Below are 16535 nucleotides of genomic sequence, written 5' to 3' on the forward strand. Positions count from 1 at the left end.
TTGGCAGCCAACCTTTCACTGCCAGAGCTGCTACATTTCGCTGGGCCACTTCCCCACAGCTCTCCTGCTTCTCCCTTACCTTAGGGCTCCCTTAACGATGGTTTGGGGGTGTCTTCATTAACCAGTCCTTCAGCCACACTTCTTCTCCTCTGGCTCTCCTCTGCCTGACTGGAGTGAGCCCTTTTTATAGTATCAGCAGGGCCTTAATTAGAGTCAGGTGGTCACATTAACATAATGGCCTCACCTGACTCTTTGCAGGTTAATTAGAGTCAGGTGTTCTCATTAGCCTGGAGCAGCCCCTGCTCTGCTCTCTCAGAGAACAGAAAACTGTTAATCCAGTGGCCAGTATATCTGCCTTCTGCTAGTCTGCTGTACCCAACTGGCCTGGGTCTATCACAGTACATATATTTTAATAAGGCTGAATTTTCTACTTCCGAAATTTTGCTCAGTGATCTCTAATTGCTGGGAGGTGTGTGTGTGTTTTTCCCACTAGAAGCCCCAAGCGTTGGATTAATTGCAACATTCTGTGCAGGGCCAGCCCCGTGGCGAGCGAGTAAAGTCTGGGATTGCAAGACCACTCGGGAATACATTTTAGAGACAGTGAGGGAGCGGAGTGTTCTTGTCACTCTGGTGACAGGAAGGAGGAGAGCGCTCTGTTCAAATTATTACGTATCTTATGTCAAACATCCGACTTCCTGGTGAGAGGGATGGAGGCGAGAACGGGGCGTTATTAAAGGAACGGAAGTAGATGACCTACTTTTGTGTAGGTGCTCAGATTGAATCCCTTTACATTTTACAGACCTTTGGTGCCCCGAAGGGAGACATCCACTCAGAGAGAAAGTTTTTGTCTGAGCTTCTACTCCAGCGAGTCTCTCGCAGTAATACTGGGTGGTGTTCATGTGTCAATACAGCAGGTCTCCGTGGTTGTCCCTGGAGATGGTAAATTGGCCTTTTACTGATTTGGCGTTATCTGTGCTGCTTCCAGAGCTGTCTATGGAGCAGACCCATTCCGGGGACCCAGCTTATCCAGGACCTGCTGAAGGTGAACCTGGAGGCTTTGCAGGGGAAGGGGAGAGAGTCTCCGGGCTTTTTCACATCCCCTCCGGACTCCACCTGCCTCCGGGCACCTGCAAATCAACACATGATAAGAATCAGGAGATTCTTGACTGAGAAGATATCTCAGGAGTCTCCGCTATTCTGAGGGAGAAAATCTCCTCTGAGTGCGGCGAGATTGTGGAGGAGATGGAGCCAAAACCTCATTTATCTGCCTGGGTCGGGAGTTCTCGGGGGATTTCCTCTTTCACCCCCTGGACCCAGAAGTCTCTGGCTTCTCGATGCCAGAGCTGCAGGGTCTGGGGAATGGCAGGGTTTAAGCAGGGAGCTAAGTAACCTTATTTGCATATCCTGCTGTTAGTAAGGGGCTGAGAAACCCAGCCCCTAATGGACTTGAAATCCCGAGGTCGGAGCTCAGACAGGACAGTGACAATTCCAGAGAGTCTGGCAAAAGCTGTGTGACTTTATCCTTAACACGCTGCCTGATACTTAATCAGAGAGTCAACACTGTGCTTAACAGAGAACTCGGGGGCCACTGTCAAATTTCCCTCCTCTGCACATAGGCCAAGCTTTCAAAAATAACTATTCTAATAGTGTCAAATTGTGTTCGATTTTTTGAGACGCCTTAGAAGGGGCTTCATTTTCAGAGTTTGGGAACTCTCCGACAGGAGAGGGTTTCCCTCTCTGACAGAAAAGTCCCATTTAAGAATTCCAGATGGGCACGCAAAATGTGAGAGACTTAAAACCACTTAAAAAACCATTGCTTATTTTAGGATGAGGGAAGACAGGCAAAGAGAAAGATGATTAATTTTACAGCATCGAATTGGAACGTCTTCTGAAGCCAATTTTCAAAGGCAGGAAGGGCAGTCGGACAGCCAACTCCCACGAATAGTGAATTCTCTTTGGGCACCTAACTTGTTTTTGCCGCGTTCACAATCTCCCCTTGTTCCTCTAGAGCCAGGAAGGAGGGTGAACGTGTTGCTAGGGATGGTGGGGTGAATAATGCGCAGCTGCGGAATGTTTATTTGGCTGTGGAGCATTCACCATTAGTGGGTTTTTTGGAGTGACTAGTGACCTGATTACATGGGCTTCTCCTCCTACTCTATACGTTAGCTGAAGTTAACTCTAGTAATCAAACTGCCCCTGGTCTTATTGTGTCTGAGGTGCACGGGGAGTGGGGAGGGAGGGGTGCGCCTCAGGACAGGCCGCCATCCAGCCCACTGGGAGAGAGAGAACACAATCCGCAGAGCAGCTAAGAATCAGGATGGTTCCTCTCTAACCAGCTGCGTGGGGCAGAGGTGGAGTTCCTCTACGTGAGCTGTACCTTGTGTCTGGAGGGGACATTGCAACTGGGGGCGCCCGGCACACCTCTAAAAATGGGTCTCGGTAAATCTTTATGTTTATTGTGAAATGGTTTGTGAGGCTGAATGTGGGACACCGAGCCAGGGATGGGAGCGATGTAGGGAAATGCTGTAAGAACAGAGCGGTCCGCCCTGGAAAGAAGGCAGCACTAGGGCTGTGAAATATTAAAATCCCACTTCATGCTGATGTAGGGCTCACTCCGTGCTTGGGCCCTTGTTCTGCGACCTCTTCCCAAGGGTTAATTTCACCCACAGGGAATTACGAGTGGGTTGAGGGGGCTTGGAGGCTGTGAATCGGCCCTGGATGGTGGGGGAGTAGTAATTCGTGACCGGAGATTTGTGATACTGGAGCAGCCACTCCAGTCCCTTTCCCAGCCGCTGCCTGACCCAGTCCATCCACCGGTCCTTAGCAACATATTCCCCTCTTTATAAAAGATACAAATTCCTTCCCTTCATGATGTGAAATTGCTGTCATGGAGCTTCCGATAAGGACTCTCCTTCCTATTTCGGTGTGTGCAGTGCCTACAACTTGGCGATGGGATCCTGGTGATACTTTCATATGGCTGGAGAAATAAGGAGAGGATGTCAATGACGTCACATAACTAGCCATTAATGTCTAGGGACTGCTCTTAAATCAACTCTGGTGAATGGAAATATTCCCATTGTCTTTAGTGGGCTTTGGCTCATGTTGTGTGAGAGAAGAATATTTGGCCAGAGAGTAGAACAGATGGGAATTATACAGACCGTGATTATTGGGATCACAGAAGTGTGAAAATGTCTCCTCTCTTTTAAGATTAGGTCGGAATTATAGCTGCAGCCCTGGGAACCCGGATTACATCCTAGAACTTAAAGGGAGTCTAAAATTTACCTTGGGAAATGGTAAAAATGACAAATAATTTGAACCACAATCTCAGCTTCCTGGATGTAGAGAAATAAAATTTTCAAGGAAGGGGAGTACATGAGAAAGTGTGGACAAGCCAGTGTGTCTGTATAGGGGGAGATGCAAGGTCAGAGACAGGGCAGAATTTAACAGGGGCATTTGGCTAATAATTTGCAATGACACATATAATTAGAAGATACACTCTCCTCCCTCTGTGATCGGAGCACTGTGACCATGGGTTGAGAAAAAGAGGGGTGGGGTGGGAAGATGTTTTCTAGATAGACAGATAGATAGATGCAAGAATGGATGAACAGAAGGCTCACCCACGAAAGCTCATGCTGCAAAACGTCTGTTAGTCTATAAGGTGCCACAGGATTCTTTGCTGCTTCTACAGAACCAGACTAACACGGCTACCCCTCTGATACTTGACAGAAGTCTCGGTAATCGGAATTGGCCCTATGTTCTCATGTTGTATAGATCGTCGTTTATTGATGAGGCCAATATTTATACGAGGTATTTAATGCGTTTCTAAGTCAACTTTGCACAACGATAGACCATCACTGCACAATGTCTCTAGGACTAGCTGGGTGACTTTTTATAGCTGTGAGGCTTTGTGGTTTGGTTCATCCTGCCTTTTCCTCTCCTTTGGGAAATGGGGACGGTGCGAGGGTGTTTTTAATGCCTTTTGCACATATAATTTATTTACATGTATAAATATTTCAATCAAATATTTGACGCCGAGGGTCTCCCTAACTGTTTTAGGTCAGGCAGGGACCAAGCCCTGGATCTTTGTCTTATGTGAAACTGATCTAGACTAAATCAGCCCATCATGAACTGAACGATGTGTTTTCTCTTCTGAGTTCCCAGTGCCTGGACTGTCAGCATTAAACCAGCTGGGACTTCCCCTACAGACCGCAACAGGCAGTTTGTGTCTGAGCTCAGACCGCTTCCCCTCACTGTGTCTCTTGCACAGTAATACCGGGCGGTGTCCTCTGGTTTCAGGCTGTTTATCTGCAAGTAGAAATTGGAGCTGACCTTGGAGACTGACTCGTCCCTGGACGCAGGGAGAATAGTGGCTGCTCACTGAAGATTTCCAGTAGCTGACCAGCCATTGCAGCCCCTTCCCAGGCGCCTGTCTGATCCAAGCCATCGATCTGTCATCAGGATTGAACCCGCTCACGGCGCATTTCAGCTGAGTGGATTCTCCGGGCTTCTTCGCTTCCGGGCCAGACTGGGTCAGAACAACCTGGGAACGAACCCCTGGGAAAATGGACATAAAGACTGAACAAGGAGGAACGAGGGAACCAGACACACTAATTCCTTACACTGTAAAATAATAGGTGTGAAACTAAATAAAAGACATGCTACAAGTGGCATTAATATAAAAGCGAAAATAATAACATTGCTCTAGTGTTCCCGGTGCTCTGAATGGGATAAAATACCTTCCAAGGCTGCAAGAATGGCAACGAAATGCAGCCAAAGTCTCATTCCCGGTATTGGAGGGGAAAGTGCTCAGTGGATTGGCTGGTAACTATACAGACACAGGGGGCTGCGGATTGTCTCCCCGGATGCAGCCTGGGCAGAGAGAGAGAGTGAGGCAGATTTAAACAGGAAACAATAACCGCCATTTGCATATCCCTCTCCTTAAAAGAGATATTCCTTCCTTCAGTCATTTGGAAATTCTTCTGCTGGGCCACAGAAAGTTGTATTCAGACTGCCCCTTCCTGTGTGAATCTGCAACACCTTGCTGTGACCTTGTCTGATTAAAATACGACCATATAGATCATTGTTGAAACCACTGTTCTAGATGTGAAACAAATCTTGTACAAAGGTTGTGGAGTGAGGTGTCTATGGAAAGGTTATGATTTGCTGCTTATGGTTATGCTGTCTGTATGCATGTATCATTTTTGTATGTGAAGTTATGAATATTGGCTCTATACCTGGATTTCAAATGTTGGCCTGTAGAGTACCACCCACAAGGTAGTTAGCCAGCACATCTTGGAGGGAATGTTCAAATTAAGTGGCTACAAACTGAAACTCTGAACAAAGGACTGAATGACCCATCCAAGCTGTGGATGTGCTCCAGAGACATGACTGAAGCCAGCAGTTTACTCCATCACTGCTACAAGCCTAAACCAAGAACTTTGCCATTACTGTATGTAATTGATTCTTTTAACCAGTTTTAACTCTCAACTTTCTTTCTTTCTTTCTTTGAATAAACCTTTAGATTTTAGATACTAAAGGATTGGCACCAGCGTGATTTTTTGGATAAGATCTAAATTATATATTGACCTGGGTGTGTGGCTGGTCCTTTGGGATCAGAAGAACCTATTATTTGATGGGACTGCTTGTAAAGAACCACTCATCTCTGAATCCAGTGTTTTTGGTGGTGAATGCCTGAGGAAACTGCCTGTCATAAACAGATAGTTAAGGGTTAATGCCTCTTTTACCTGTAAAGGGTTAAGAAGTTCACCTAGCCTAGCTGACACCTGACCAGAGGAACCAATGGGGGAACAAGATGTTTCAAAAGGAAGGAGGGAATTTCCCTTTGTTTCAGTTTCAGCCGGAGTGAAAAAGATCAAGGAACCAGCCTCTTATCAGAGTAGTAAGTTTTAGAAAAGAATAAATAGGTTTATGTTTATTTTCTTTTTGTAACTTGTCTTGGCATTAGGGGAATAATCAAAACTGGGTATTCTTATGTTTACTAAGGTTTTTGCCCAGGAGAAAATCCTCTGTGTTTTAAATCTGTTGTCTGTGAGATCAGCTTGTATGCTATCTCCCAGAGGTTTTTTTCTTTTACCTTTCTTTTCTTTAATTAAAAGCTTTTTTCCCCCTGTGTTTTAGATTCAAGGGGATTGGATCTGGACTCACCAGGGATTGGTGGGGGGGAAAGGGAGGGAGAATGAGTAATTCTTCCTTGTTTTAAGATCCAAAGGGTTTGGATCAGTGTTCACCAGGGAATTGGTGGAGGACAGTGATTTCCCTACACCCCCCCCAGGGGGGGTGTACACCCCCCCTGAATTTTCCCAACACCCCCCCAAGTTTTGTGAGCTAGTTACATACCAATTTAGTGACTGTTTGGAAATCTGAATTTAAACTGAAACATTAATACACACATTAAAAGCTTATACAGTGTATGGTAAAATATGTCAAGTATCAGAGGGGTAGCCATGTTAATCTGGATCTGTAAAAGCAGCAAAGAATCCTGTGGCACCTTATAGACTAACAGACGTTTTGCAGAATGAGCTTTCGTGGGTGAATACTCACTTCTTCGGATGAAAGTAGTGGAAATTTCCAGGGGCAGGTATATATAGAAGCAAGCAAGAAGCAAGCTAGAGATAACGAGGTTAGTTCAATCAGGGAGGATGAGGCCCTGTTCTAGCAGTAGAGGTGTGAAAACCAAGGGAGGAGAAACTGGTTCTGTAGTTGGCAAGCCATTCACAGCCTCATCCTCCCTGACTGAACTAATCTCATTATATCTAGCTTGCTTCTTGCTTGCATATATATACCTGCCCCTGGAAATTCCCACTACTTGCATCCGAAGAAGTGGGTATTCACCCACGAAAGCTCATGCTGCAAAACGTCTGTTAGGCTATAAGGTGCCACAGGATTCTTTGCTGATAAAATATGTGTATCTGAAAAAGTATAATATATTTGAAAAGTATGAACATAGACTAGCTTCCTTGCTTCCTTATACAGCTGTTTTTTTATGATGTCAGTGCATTCATTTAGTTGATGTTGGCCAACCTAATAATTTCAAATGATGATTTGTAAGCAAAGTCTAAATGAGTTCTCCCTGACAGCTAGTGATGAGCTGGGGGCTAAGGCTTCACTGCCAGATTATATTTACATTCACACCTAATCTACCTAGGGATCCAGCAAACAGAGCTGTGTTGTCCAAGTGATAGATTTTGGCTGGGGTTGGGTTACAAACCACTTGACTGTGGGGGAAGGGGGGATGAAATGTTGTTGTTATTGTATGAGTAAAGGGCAGTAGAACTGTACTTAGCCTGTGATGATCTGAAGGCATCAAGAGAGAGGGTGGGGACCTGTCCCTCTCCACTGTTTAAAGACAGAGCTGATTAGGCTCCATGGATAGTCTTTTGTTCTGTTAAGTGACCACTGCAGCTGAAATCACTGACAATCAGGTCTAAGTGCTTAGTCCTGTTGTGGGGACAGTGTTCCTGTGGGTACAGTGTTTTGGTGTAAGAGACAGCCCAGACTGCACTAACAGCGAGGTTCCCGCACTGAGAGCTCAGCTGAAATCACTGAGAGCTGGTGGAACCTCAAGAGACCAACTCGCAGAGGTCACAGTGGTAGGTGACAGCAGAAGGTGACTGTGCAGGGCCATTGGCAACAGAGTGGTAAAGTGAACCATGGCACAACGAACAGCCATGGCCAGAGCGAACTGTGCCTTTTTGTCCCCCACCTGGGAGGTGTACTCACGTGAAAGCACCTCTGAACTCTGAGTCTCCACTGACCAAGGACAACACCGGTGAGTGGAGTGCGGTGGAGGGAAAAGTGAGGGGCATGTTAAATAAACATTTGTTTGTTGGACTATATTTTAGTCACTTTGCTCCAGAATGCTAGATTTGTGACTGGGAATGGAAACTTATATAAATATGTTTCCCAGTAGGCCAAGATTTTTAAAATGCAGTATTTGCCAAGGTTGTTATCTCACATTGTTGCTATCTTGGGAGGTCATTATGTTGGGGAGTTTCTGTACTAAACATTTTTATTATAATTATTTTTTACATAAGAATGGTCATACTGGGTCAGACCCATGGTCCATATAGCCCAGTACCCTGTCTTACAACAGTGGTCAAGGCCAGGTGCTTCAGAGGGAATGAACAGAACAGGGAATCATCAAGTGATCCATCCCCTGTTGCCCATTCCCAGCTTCTGGCAAACAGGCTAGGGACACTCAGAGCATGGCGTTGCATCCCTCTCATCCTGGCTAATAGCCACAGATGGACCTGTTCTCCAGGACTTTATCTAGTTCTTTTTAAAATCCTTTTATAGTTTTGGTCTTCACAGCATCCCCTGGCAAAGAGTTCCCTGGGTTGACTTTATATTGTGTGAAGAAATACTTCCTTTTGTTTTTTTTAAATCTGCTGCCTATTAATTTCATTGGGTGACTGCTAGTTCTTGTGTTATGTGAAGGATTAAATAAAATTTCCTTATTCACTTTCTTCACACCAGTCAAGATTTTGTCGACCTCTATCATATCCCCATTAGTCATCTCTTTTCTAAGCTGAAAATTCCCAGTCACTTTAATCTCTCCTCCTGTTTCATACCCCTCATCATTTTAGTTGCCCATCTCTGTACCTTTTCCAATTCCAATATATATTTTTTAGGATGTGTGACCAGATCTACACACACTATTCAAGGTGTGCACGTACCATGGATTTATATAGAGGCAATATGATATTTTCTGTCTTATTATCTATCCCTTTCTTAATGATTCCCAACATTGTTTGCTTTTGTGACTGTTGCTGCACATGGAGTGGATGTTTTCAGAGATCTATCCACAATGACTCCAAGATCTCTTCCTTGAGTGTTAACAGCTAATTCAGATGCCATCATTTTGTATGTATAGTTGAGATTGCTTTCCAATGTGCATTACTTTGCATTTATCAACATTGACTTTAATTTGCCATTTTGTTGCCCAGTCACCCAGTTTTGTGAGATCCCTTCGTAGATCTTCGCAGTCTGCCTGGGACTTAACTATCTTGAGCAATTTTGTATCATCTGCAAATTTTGCCACCTCACTGTTTACCCATTTTTCCAGATGAATATGTTGAATAGGACTGGTCCCAGTACTGACCCCTCAAGAATACCACTATTTATCTCTCTCCATTCTGAAAACTGATAATTTATTCCTACCCTTTGTTTCCCATCTTTTAACCAGTTACTGATCCATGAGAGGATTTTCCCTCTTACCCCATGATGGCTTACTTTTCAAAAGTCAATTTAAATTAAATACATTTTTTTAAATTTTTTTTTTTTTAGAAATCTAGATCTGTTATGTGTTTTGGTGTAACTTGCATTTTCCTTAGGTTAAATTTGGATTATCCTAACAAAACCTTTACTTTCTTCACTTTCTTCACATCAGTCAAGATTTTATAGACCTTTAGCATATCCCCCCTTAGTCGTCTCTTTTCTAAGCTGAAAATTCCCAGTCATTTTAATTTCTTCTCCTGTTTCATGCCCCTAATCATTTTAGTTGCCCATCTCTGTACTTTTTGCATTTCCAGTATGTCTTTTTTGGGATAGGGTAACCAGATCTGCACACAGTATTCAAGGTGTACATGTGCCATGGATTTATATAGAGGCAATATGATATTTTCTGTCTTATTATCTATCCCTTTCTTAAAAAAGCAAAGGTTTCAGAGGAGCAGCCATGTTAGTCTGTATTGCAAAAAGAACATAAGCTTTTGTGGGCTACATCCGTTGAAGTGGACTGTAGCCCACGAAAGCTTATGCTCAAATAAATTTGTTAGTCTCTAAGGTGCCACAAGTGCTCCTGTTCTTTTTAAAAAAGCAAACAGAATGTTGGGAATCACTGACTGCCGCTGCACACTGAGTGGATGTTTTCAGAGAACTATCCACAATGACTGCAAGATCTTTCTTGAGTGTTAACAGCTAATTCAGACTCCTTCATTTTGTATGTATAGTTGAGATTGTTTTCCAATGTACATTACTTTGCATTTATCAACATAAAATTTCATCTGCCATTTTTGTTGCCCAGTCACCCAGTTTTATGAGATCCCTTTGTAATTCTTCGCAGTCTGCCTGGGACTTACCTATCTTGAATAGTTTTGTATCATCTGCAAATTTTGCCACCTCACTGTTTACCCATTTTTCCAGATCATTTATGAATATGTTGAACAGCACTGGTCCCAGTACCGACCCCTCAGGGATACCACTATTTATCTCTCTCCATTCTGAAAACTGATAATTTATTCCTACCCTTTGTTTCCCATCTTTTAACCAGTTACTGATCCATGAGAGGATCTTCCCTCTTACCCTATGATGGCTTACTTTTCAAAAGTCAATTTAAATTAAATACTTTTTTTAAATGTATATTTTTTTTAGAAATCTAGACCTGTTATGTGTTTTGGTGTAACTTGCATTATTCTTATGTTACATTTGCATAATCCTAACAAAACATTTACTTTATTCATATCTCTTTTATATATCTCATTGGTCCTGACACCCCCCCTGTAAATTCGAACACCCCCCCTAATTTCAATTCCTGGGGAAATCACTGGTGGAGGAGTCTCTCAAGGCTACACAGTGAAGGGAGTTAGTACTTGGGAGTGGTGGCAGCAAAACCAGATCTAAGCTGGTAATTAAGCTTAGGGCTTCTCATGCAAGTCCCCACATCTATACTCTAAAGTCCAAAGTGGGGGTGAAACCTATGACACTGCCTTTATGTTTTCTTGTTAGCCCATGCAGTGAAACGGGAGTTTACTTTTGTGGCTGGTTTTGTATATCTTATAAAAGAATAACCACCAGTTTGGGGATGTTTGCCCTATTTCTCAGCCGTTCATCCTGAATGTGGCATCCTCAGCTGTGACCCACTAAGCACGGTTACAAGCAGAAATCTCTTTCTGTCTATTTATCATAGGTTGGATCCCCGTGGTATCCATATCTGGCACAGTAATGCAGAGCGGTGCGCTCGGATCTGAGGCTGCTCAATGGCAAATGCAGCAGGTAGTTGAGTTGTAATAGCGTGGGATTGTTATTGTGTGTGAGTGTGTGTGTGTGGGGGGGGAGATTGGCCTGCTATAGATTCTTACCTCTTCTTCCTACATCCCCTGTTTCATGGTGGTTTAAGTAAAGGGTTTGCCCTGGAGCTGAAATGAAATGATAAAAACCCAACTAAATATCTCAGGAATTCTTCTATCACCCCTCGAGGGGCAGCGAGAGTGTGATGGGTGGGAGAGGGGAGGGCAGGGACACTTTATAGAAGTTTTATCTTTGTATAAACTGCTCACCATTATCTGGCATTTCTGTTAAAAGACCCGAGGGAAATAAAGCAAAGGAGTAATAATTTGGAGGCTGTGGTAACACAAGTGACATCCTGGGACCTTTAGGGAGGCAAAAGTTTATCTTGGAAAATTGATAAAACAGCAAGTTAGTGGAAACAGAATCTCATCTTCCTGGAGGTGGAGAAATAAAGGTGTCCAAGAATGGGGAGTCAATGAGAAACTGTGGAGAAGCCAGAGTCTCTGTACAGGGGGAGAGGCATAGCAGGATTTTAGAGAGAGTTGGGTTATTAATTTCCCTGGGCACCTGTGAATATAAGAGACACTATCCGCAGTGTGTGATCCCAGCTCTCTGACTAGAGGTTGAGAGAGGGGGGAGGGGTAGAGTATGATCCATGATGGATCGATCGATCATAGAAGCATAGAAATGTAGGGCTGGAAGGGACCTCCAGAAGCCATTCAGTCCAGCCCCTGCGCTTTGGCACAGGTGCAGCCTGAGGCCAGGGGAGATGAGATAGTGGATCAGGCAGGGAGTCAGATAAGAACGGAAGCTATTTAATAGGCTTCTAAGCAAACATTACACAGCTCTATGGCACTCATCAGGAGTGTTTTGGGGGAGTAACCTCTGCTCATTGATAGTTGTCCTTGTCCGTGTTTTTCTTTATTCCGGTTTCGCCCAGCACACAGAACTTGGGGATTCACATGGGGAGTGTTTGGCATTTTCTGGGCTCTATAGAATGTATTGTGAGGCCTGGAACAGTTTATGGGACCCAGCGTGTCAGTCCCCCCATCCCAGTCTCGAGGTGCCGGCCTCGGGATCTCTGCTGTCTGTGGCACTAGATTTGGCTGAAGAGCCGAGAACATTTTAACCATTTCAAGGGAAAACACTGTTGTCTCTTGTGGGAGTCCAGCTCCCGGACTCTCAGTGTCAAACCAGCTGGGAATTCCCCTGCTGACCGCAACGGGAGGTTTTTGTTTGAGCTCAATGTCATAAACAAACAGTTAAGGGTTAATGCCTCTTTTACCTGTAAACGGTTAAAAAGTTCACCTAGCCTAGCTGACACCTGGCCAGAGGAACCAATGGGGGAACAAGATTTTTCAAAAGGAAGGAGGGACGTTTTCTTTGTTCAGAGATCAGAGGGGAAGCCCTGTTAGTCTGGATCTGTAAAAGCAGCAAAGAATCCTGTGGAACCTTATAGACTACGTGACGTTTTGGAGCATGAGCTTTCGTGGATGAATACCCACTTCCTCGGATGCATGTAGTGGAAATTTCCAGGGGCAGGTTTATATATGCAAGCAAGAAGCAAGCTAGAGATAACGAGGTTAGTTCAATCAGGGAGGATGAGACCTTGTTCTAGCAGTTGAGGTGTGAAAACCAAGGGAGGAGAAACTGGTTTTGTAGTTGGCTAACAATTCACAGTCTTTGTTTATTCCTGAGCTGATGGTGTGAAATTTGCAGATGAACTGAAGCTCAGCAGTTTCTCTTTGAAGTCTGGTCCTGAAGTTTTTTTGCTGCAAGATGGTCACCCTAAGTTCTGCTATTGTGTGTTCAGGGAGGTTGAAGTGTTCTCCTACAGGTTTTTGTATATTGCCATTCCTAATATCTGATTTGTGTCCATTTATCCTTTTCCGTAGAGACTGTCCAGTTTGGCCAATGTACATAGCAGAGGGGCATTGCTGGCATATGATGGTATATATTACATTGGTGGACGTGCAGGTGAATGAACCGGTGATGGTGTGGCTGATCTGGTTAGGTCCTGTGATGGTGTCGCTGGTGTAGATATGTGGGCAAAGTTGGCATCAAGGTTTGTTGCATGGATTGGTTCCTGAGCTAGAGTTACTATGGTGCGGTGTGCAGTTGCTGGTGAGAATATGCTTCAGGTTGGCAGGTTGTCTGTGGGCGAGGACTGGCCTGCCACCCAAGGCCTGCCACCCAAGGCCTGTGAAAGTATGGGATCATTGTCCAGGATGGGTTGGAGGGGTTTTAGCTGGTGACTGTATGTGATGGCCAGTGGAGTTCTGTTGGTTTCTTTCTTGGGTTTGTCTTGCAGTAGGAGGCTTCTGGCTACACGTCTGGCTCTGTTGATCTGTTTCCTTATTTCCTTGTGCGGGTACTGTAGTTTTGATAATGCTTGGTGGAGATTTTGTAGGTGTTGGCCTCTGTCTGAGGGGTTAGAGCAGATGCGGTTGTACCTCAGTGCTTGGCTGTAGAGAATGGATCGTGTGGTGTGCCCAGGATGGAAGCTGGAGGCATGAAGGTAGGCATAGCGGTAGGTAGGTTTTTGGTATAGGGTGGTGCTAATGTGTTCTTTGTGAACCAAGCGCTTTCCCGAGCTGCTGCCCATGGCGCTGGCTCGCACCTCAGGACCCACACGTGCTCCCCTCTGAACACAGCCCCTCTGCCAAGCAGAGACCAGCAGAGACGAGCAGGTGCTGCCCTTGTCACAGAAAAGACACGAGGCGCTGGGTTGCCTGACAATTGGCTTCTCTCCCTCTCCTGTGCGGGCACATCCACACGGATACAAGATCTGCCAGGGGCACGTGCTTTGCAGGGCTGCATGGAAAGGCGCAGGGCTGGAGCCTCCCCCCCGCAGTCAATGGGAGTTTTGCCCCAGGAAGGGCTGGAGAGGGAGGACTCCACCATCCTATTTCCAGCCTTGCTCCTTCCCCGAGCTCATGACGGGCGGTGAGACCCCGCACAACGAGAGCCCTGGGAGAGTTCCCCCATGTCAAGGTGTAGCTGACAGTGCGGGGACACAATGGGTGTATAGATCCTGTCCAGACATTCTTATAAACTCCAGGGGTAGGAATTGACAGCGGATTGGCAGGGATCCGGATCCGGATCAGTTCAGTGCCAGGGCAGGGTCCTTGCTGACAATGTTCCCGCAGAGCTGGCACCTTCCTGCTCACGGAGGGGATCCAAGCTCAGGAATGGGCCTGTGGTTCCGCTCAGCGCATCAGGGACCACTGGGCTGTTGCACTTCGCAGCCATGTCTTCATTGCGGTGCTAGATCAGGGGAGAGAGAGGGAAAGGACCCCGCTAATGCAGGGGTTTGTCCTCCCCTGTCCATCCAGCAGGGCAGAGTCTAGGGAAGGCAGGTTGTGTGGTTGGATGTGGTCTATGGGAGTTTTAAGAGCGGGTCACTTGGTCCTGCAAACAGTCTCCCTTTTAATCGCTATGGAAGCGGTGTGCGGAGCAACCGCAGCTCACCCAGCAGGGATGTCACCGTGTGGAACAGGGCCGCCCAGAGGATTCCGGGGGCCCGGGGTCTTCGGCGGCGGGGGGGCCCTTCCGTTCTGGGACCCGCCGCCAAAGTGCCCCGAAGACCCGCGGCGGGAGCCCCCTGCCGCCGAATTACTGCCGAAGCGGGACCCGCCGCTGAAGTGCAGCCCGGTCTTCGGCAGTAATTCGGCGGAGGGGGGCCCCCGCCATGGGTCTTCGGGGCACTTCGGAGGCAGGTCCCGCAACGGAAGGGGCCCCCCGCTGCCGAAGACCGGGCTGCGCTTCGGCGGCGATCCCGCTTCCCCCCCGCCCCGGCCCAGCCTCTTACCCCCGGCTCCCTCCTCTCCCGGAGTCTCAGCGCATTCGCCGGAACAGCCGCAGCGTGCGGCCGGCGGGGCCTGAGCCCCGCCCCGCTCAGAGCCGCGCGGTGAGGGGGCGGGGCTCAGTCCGGAGCTCCCAGCCCCGCCCCCTGACCACGCGGCTCTGAGCGGGGCGGGGCTCAGGGGCCCCGGCGGAGACTCGGCGCTTGATGCGCTGAGGCTCCAGGAGCTCGGCGGAGGCGGGAGCCTCCGCTGTTCTCTTGGGGGCCCCTGCGGAGCCCGGGCCCGGGGCAAATTGCCCCCTTTGCCCCCCCCCTCTGGGCGGCCCTGGTGTGGAAGAGCTGATTGGAGGTAAAAGGAGAGAAAACTCGGTCTCGGCCTGGGGCAGGCTGCTGTTTACACCTGTTGGGACTCCCCCGGCCAGCCAGGCGTGCTCAGGAACCCAATCCGACAGTGTCCTGCAGGGATCGACAGGGATCTGTGCTGACTTCTCTCTCATGAGAGCAGGATCGGGGCCTCGGGTGGCGGAGAGAGTCCCGGACCCGGGTCACACGTACTAGGTGTAGCTGAGAAACACCTTTGGGGGCAGCTCCTCAGACGGTGGGAATGGTCGGAGCTGAAGTCAATGTCAATTCACACCAGCTGAGGACCGGCCGCTGCTTTTCTCTGGTCTTTCTTCAGAGTGATCAGAACTGCAAAGAGGGGGAGGGGAGGTCCCAACCCCAAGCGCCTTTAAGTGCAGCCCTGCTAGCAAAGGAGCCTCCAGTAACTCGTGCGGATTATTGTCTAGCTGCGGTAAAACAACAAACAGAAAAACATCCCCAGCAGTGAGTGTAATTCACAGCTGCTTGGATGCAAACCCCGCTAGTGCTGGGGAAGAGGAGAGAGGGATTTGGGAGCTGAACTGTCCGGGTGAGGTTTTTTCGTGGCTCTGGGACAGACTGAGTGGCGCCCTCAGACCCCATTGTCCTAATTCCCCCTCCCACACTCTTCCCTTTTGATCTGTAGGATATTTCCCAACCCTAGACATGTGAGGCATTCGCTACAGGAGCAGGTCACTGGAAGGAGGGTGCTGATGGGAAAGCGGGGACCGGGGGGGGGGTCAGGGGACGTTCCTTCCAATTAAGGTGAAAGGGAAAGACACCAGGAGCCTTTTACCGAAAGGAGGGAGAAGCGGGGAAAGAAACACTGGTGGGTTTTAGACTTTAAGGAGTGAAACTCTCTGATCTCGCTTCCAGTCTGGGTGGGAAATGAAGTTCTGCGCTGAAAGAAGAGCAAATGCAAAAGAGATTCCCCTTTAACAAGACAAGTTGCCCCCAGTAAACCAAGTGACGAATACAAGCCCCGTCTTTCTTTTGAGTCCAAGAGATGCCCTTGGAATGAGGTTACAGAGCCATCAGCAGCCGTTGCTGAGCAGAGTGGAAAACCACGCGAATTAGGTGATGTGCAAACATGTGTAAAAGCCAAAGAAAAAGGGTGTGTGTGCTCAAAAGTTGTTTTGCTTGGGGCGACAAAAAACCTAGAGCCGGCCCTGCTTCTCTGCCATCCTATCCTGTGTTCGGTAGAGATTTATGTATTTATAGCACAATCACTATATGCACTGTAGGGGATTTTATGGAGCTTACGTTACATTTCTGATCCTTGGTGCCACCTGAGTTATTGTTAATTATTGTACCCTGCTGTCATTCTGAGCCACTCGAGACC

At 47.1% G+C, this 16535-nt stretch overlaps 1 pseudogene; it reads right to left on the reverse strand.

Annotated features, from left to right (window-relative positions):
- Nucleotides 1–2866: 2866 nt before the first annotated feature.
- LOC123347525 lies at nucleotides 2867–4859 on the reverse strand (annotated as a pseudogene).
- Nucleotides 4860–16535: the final 11676 nt, after the last annotated feature.

Source organism: Mauremys mutica, chromosome 13 (assembly GCF_020497125.1).
Source record: "Mauremys mutica isolate MM-2020 ecotype Southern chromosome 13, ASM2049712v1, whole genome shotgun sequence".
NCBI classification, from domain to species: domain Eukaryota; kingdom Metazoa; phylum Chordata; order Testudines; family Geoemydidae; genus Mauremys; species Mauremys mutica.